This window comes from Vitis riparia, chromosome 18, assembly GCF_004353265.1.
Source record: "Vitis riparia cultivar Riparia Gloire de Montpellier isolate 1030 chromosome 18, EGFV_Vit.rip_1.0, whole genome shotgun sequence".
Lineage (NCBI taxonomy): Eukaryota > Viridiplantae > Streptophyta > Magnoliopsida > Vitales > Vitaceae > Vitis > Vitis riparia.
This window is the reverse complement of record NC_048448.1, coordinates 24750714-24756713: the sequence shown is the minus strand read 5'-3', so window position 1 is coordinate 24756713 and position 6000 is coordinate 24750714. Positions and strand designations below refer to the sequence as shown.

The following is a 6000-nucleotide window of genomic DNA, read 5'->3' as shown; positions in this document are numbered from 1 at the left end:
ACTTTAGTATTCTCTTTTATCTCATATGTAAAATTTAGCCACAACTTGGATGTGTTCAAGTTAATGACTAACTTGTACCCACCTCAAATTAAGAAACAATCAATTCGAATTCAACCCAAGCTGACCTCTAACATGAGATTACTCAATCGAAACTCAACCTAACCTCGTTTCACTAAGCTTTGATGGAGTTCAAGTTGATTAGATTAGACTTGGGTTAGTCGGATTGTATAATTTAAAATTCATTTATAATGGTTTTTGAAAAACTTTTTTTTATATATTTATATGAAAATTTAAATAATAAATAAGACAAATTTTCAATATAGCAGTTTATATATCTTTCTAAAAAAAATAAAAAAAAATGTGTATATGATATAATATAATTTGATTTTTTTCTTAAAAATCTAAAACTAAATAAATATTATTATATAGGATAACATACACTAAAATTATTATTAAAACATTAAATTAGGTTCGAGTTAAGTTTGAGTTGTCCAAACCTTGGTTTAAGTCTAACTCAAATTAAATTCAAGTTGAAAAAACCTAATCCAAGCCCAACCAAGTATTGAAAATAATCGTCCAAACTCAATCAAATATCGAATTGGGTGTGGGTTAGTTCGGATCAACCTGCCCAAGTAGCAACTGAATGAACAATTGTAATATTTTCAGTTAATATTTTAAATTGTCAACATTCAATTCTAAAAATGCAGAAGGACTACAGTTTAAAAAGCTAATAAATCTTCTATTTCATCATTGTTTTTACCTTTCAATAAAGTATAGCATTGACTGCATTGATGCTAAACATCAACATAGCATTGTTTTATTATTATCATTTAAAAGATATCAAACCCACTAATGGATCTTAGAAAAAAAAAGGAAAAGGAAAAAATTCACTTGCACTCATCTATCATCCATTATTATAGATGGGTCCTCCTGAAACATTGTTCAAAGTTGACACATTTAATATGGATAATTTGAACCAAAATTAAAAGATAATAATAATAATAATGCTCCCTTGGGAATGGGCAGTGGGCAGAGGGCAGAAGCAGCAGCTAATCCCAAAAATAAGAAGCCACGTGCGCCTCAGCATGTGTGGGATTTATAATTACAGTAATGGGGGAGGGTGGAAAAGTTGTCCCCAACAATAACAAAAGCTGGAAAAACCCCTTTTGTGTAGAGGACCCAAAGGCCTAATCTTGCAGTTTCTTTGGTTTCCCATGTACACATTCTAGGAGCCAAGGAAGCGGGAAGAAAGGATAAGGAGAAGGAAGCAGTTAATAAAGAAGGGATTTCCCATTACTCCGTCACTCTCCCCAACCACATTGGCCGATTGGTCCTGCAGAAAGAGAAAGGAAAAAAAAAAGCAAAAGAGACATGAGGCTCACAGGGAGTACAGTAGGCGACAACCATGAGAGGGGGGTGGACGGTGGACCCTAGGCTATGAGCGCAAAAGGGGGTTCCCAAGGCACGAGTGTTCCCATCCTACCCGGGTAATGGATCGGGCGAGGGACAATGCCAAATGGGGAGAAGGGTCCATGCTTATCATGGGGTTTCCATCGATGAAAGCAATGCTGCCTTGACCTCTGACGATTAGGCTTTGGGCTATTTGTTCTACTTGTTTTTACTTTTTCACAAGGGACGACTGGTGCCGCGCTGGAGATGGGGCAAGTCTCTTCTTCTTGCACGGCTCTTGCTTCTGCTGAAATTTCGGTGAAGGTGGAGGTGGGCAGCGGCAGCAGCAGGTGGCGTGGTGTTGGTGGTGGTGATGCTGACCTCACATTGGGGTTGCCGGACGAGTGCCTGGCGGGGGTGTTTGGGAAAGCTGGGCTTCCATGACCGGAACTCGTGCTCGCTGGTGTGCAGGAGGTGGAGAGCGGTGGATTCAAATCGAGGCAGCGGCTGGTTCTGCTTGCTCGCTCCGACGTGTCGCCGTTCCTCCCGGCGCTGCTTGTCGGTTCAGTTTCCGTTTCGGTCTGTCTTTGAAATGTTCTCGGAAGTTTGTGAGCATCGACGACCTGGCGCTATCTCGAATTCCGACGCTCTTGGCTTCGCTCAAGAAGCTGAAACTCAAGGGCTGCATCGACGTCACCGACGAAGGCCTCCACGCCTTCTCCCTTCACCGGCCTCTTCTCCTCACGAAGCTCTCGTTCGCCTTCCTGCGGATTCGGCGCCGGTGGTCTCATTTCTCTCATCTCCAACTGCCCTTCTCTTCAAGATCTCACCCTCAAGCGCCTCCGCAAGCTGGACGCCCAGAATGTGCCCTTGTCCTTCGACCACCCACCGCCTGGAGCGCCTTTGCATCAAGGATCTTCACAATGCTCGCCTCTTCATCCCTCTCCTCGCCGCCTCCAAGACTCTCAAAGCCCTGGTGGTCTGCCGGAGCTCCGGCAACTGGGACCCGCTTCTTGAGAGCCTCCAACAAGGAGGAGCCACTAGTGTCTCCGAGATTCAGATGGAGAATGTGCAAATGGGGGACCCAGGCCTCGTCGCCATCTCCGCCTCCTGCCCCGACCTCGAAGTTCTATACCTGAGCAGGGCTTCGACTGTACGGACGATGGTGTGTCCGCCATTTGCCAACTCCTGCAGGAAGCTCAGAAAGCTGCATATCGACGCGTGGAGCAGGTTCGGAAGCAGGACGATCGGGGACGATGGAGTGTTGTCCATTGCAACAAGATGCTCAAACCTCAAGAGGTGGTTCTAATGGGGATCCCGGTGACCGTTGGCTCTTCAATATGTTTGCTTCCAACTGCCCAGTCTAGAGCGGATGGCCAATCTGCAATACCGACACAGTGGGGGACTCAGAGCTGGCAGTCATCGCTTCCAAATTCACAGCCTTGAGAAGCTCTGCATCAAGAACTGCCCCATCTCCGACACGGGAGTTAAAGCCGTCGGTGAAGGATGCCCCAGCCTGGTGAAGTTGAAGGTGAAGAGGTGCAGGGGGGTGACACAGGTAAGCGTATCCCAATTGAGACTGCAGAGGGGTTCGGTGGTGGTTTCAGTGATGCAGGATCAATGATATTTGAGGAAGGGATGGCGATGGCAGAGGAAGAAACAGGGCCAGCCGGAGGAGGAGGAGGAGGAGGTGGTGGTGGAGTAGAAGGGGGTGGAGGGGAGAGAACTCGTGGGGGACGAATCAGCAGGAGGAGGAGTACAAGCACAAGCACAAGCACAAATGTGGTATGCAGCAGCAGAGGGGCACTCTTACTCAGGTCTAAATTTGAGAATGCTCTGCAGCTCAGTAGGAGGAGTTCCTCTTCGATTCATGCTCCCAGATGATGGATTCATGTCTTCAAATCAATTTCCTTTTTCTTTCTATTTCTGTTGGTTTCGTTATTCAACTTCCATTGGAGTGCTTTGTTACACTTTAAATTTCCCCTCATTTTCCATGGTTTCTACGCCTTTCTACGCCAAGTGTTCAGCTTTGAGAAGTGGTATAGATTGAACTTGTTCCCATCAAAATCTTCTCAACCCTTCTGCTTATTGAATTTGTTATTCTTATGCTCACACAAGTTTTAATACAAACAATGTTAAAGACCACGAACACGAAGATAAAACAATTAACACATAATTCAGTCAACAATGTCGAATCTTTTCATTATACCATAAAGAATATTATAAAGGATAAAACCAAATGCAACTATTGGATTCCTGAAACATCTCATATTTCCTTATTATTTGTATCCACACCTGAAATCACGAGACCCTATACCAATATCTCCTATTTTTTCTCACATCTCTATTCATCTCATATCCCGTCGTGACTTTTCCCCCTCGTAACCTAAAATATTTATTAATTCATTTGCTAATTAAGAATTTGGGAAACTCTCTGGGTTTGAGCAAAACCGACAATGACATCTTACATTTCAAAGTTTTGAAATCATAAATCATGGAGGCAATACAAGTTTCTGAAATGATGGTTGTGGTGCCGAGCTCCTTGGTAGTGAGTTTTGTCTGGTTGTAACTGAACATAAGGACAAACCATACCAATACAAGTATCTATTTTTGCTTTGGAATAGACAAAATTCAAACAGTATTCAAAGTGCTTGCCTCCATTCAATTATAAATTGTCATTCTCATTCTCATGTTCCTAACAAGGCCAAAGGGAGAAAATTGCTTTCAAATCCACCATATAGAAAAAAAAAATTATCTTTAAAGAAGATAATTTGTAAGCAATCAAATAAAATTTTTTATTTTGAAGTGATAATTTTCCTTTTAGTAGTGAATTTTGAAATTATTTTTCGATCTAATTAATAATTATACCACTTCCAAATTCCAATTAATATTTCATAAATTATAATAATTTAAAAAATATTTTTTAATTACTTTTATAACTACCAATTTTTTATAAATATATTTTCAAAAAGGCGGTAAAAATTTATTTTTTCAAATCCCAAATCTAAGCATCTGACAGCTGCGTGAGAGCACAATGAATTATTAGCAAAGACGCATGGGTAGGCGACAAAATTGGCAGATAGCACGTCGCTACTGCTGCCCAAACCCAATTATGTCAACTTTTAAGTTATTATGCTTAACTCTTAATTCTTATTTTAAATATTAATTTCTTAATTCTTGTTTAATAAAATTAATTTTAAATATATTTTAAATAATTAAATTAATATATTTATTCTCGTAAATTTTAATTAAGGTAAAAAAATATTGAGCAAAAATATTGAGCAACAGTGAAATAGTAAAGGAGATGTGAGGATACTTAAAATAAATGAAGAAAAAATATAAAATAAAGATATGAACTTAAGTTAATTATTTTTACTTATTATTTAAAGTTATTTTTTACTTTAAATCATATTATTAAATTATTTTACAAAACATACTATTAATTTATTTAATGATTTAAATTAAATTATTAAATTGTTTTAAGTTATTAAGTATATGTGTGGTAGTAATTTTAAGAAGCATTTTTAACATTTCTAATACTTGAAAATTTTTTTATCTTTCAAGTCTATACTTATTTACCAAATACCCATTAATTTTCTTATTTTAATTTACAATTAAATAAAAATTAGACCTGGTTAATAATTGTTTTTAAAAAAAATGAGTTTGTTATTCTCTAAAATTAAAAAATAATAATAATAAAATTTGGAGAATATTTTTAAATTATTTTAAAGTATTTTTATTTGTTTTCAAATAATTATTTTAAAAATAATTATGTATTTATAAAAATTTATTAAAGATAAATTATTATATATAAAAGTTATTTTTAAAACATATTTAAAAACATTAAAAACGTGGTAAAACATTTATTATTTATTTGAGAAAAATGATGTGGCGCCGGGTTTCCAATGAAGAAAAGTATAAGTCAGTACGTGTAGTCCATCTTGGAGCGCTACATTTCTTATATTTAACAACACGCGGATGGAGACACTTCAACGGTAATATGATAATATCACCCTCACGGCTCACCACCTCCTTCCTCTCTCATCCTCCCTAGTGACTACTCGCAGCGCTGGGTCCGACGGCGCATGCCATCCACATCCAAAAGAGAATATTCTTATTGCTGTTTTCCTAGAAAATGTTAAGATTTGTGTAGGAACGTTTTTAATAATAATTTTTAAAAAAAAATAGTTTTCCAAAATATTTCTGAAATTTGTTAATTGGTTAAAAAAATATAACATGAATAAATTTTGTTCTTAAAAAAGGAAAATAATTTTCTACTTTCTTTTTGAAAAAATGCAATCGAAAAATAAAAAATAAGATGTTTTTTTTAAATATACTTATTTTTAATTATTGTTTAAAAATAATTGGATAAATGCTAAGAATAATTGAAAATAAATCATTATATTTAAATTTTATTTTTTAAAAAAATATTTGAAAATATAAAAAAACAAGTTGACAAAATTTTGCTCTATCAAATATCATAATAGTTTTGGAAAATGTTTTGAAACAAAATTAGGGTGCTTCTTCACTTGTTTTCTATTTTGAAAAATAACAAAATAAATATGAAGAATAATTGCAAATAAAATCCTAAATATAAAATTTACTTTTAAA

At 36.6% G+C, this 6000-nt stretch overlaps 1 pseudogene; it reads left to right on the top strand.

Moving 5' to 3' along the window:
• Positions 1-1616: 1616 nt before the first annotated feature.
• On the top strand, positions 1617-3501 carry LOC117907202 (annotated as a pseudogene).
• The last annotated feature ends 2499 nt before the right edge of the window (positions 3502-6000 follow it).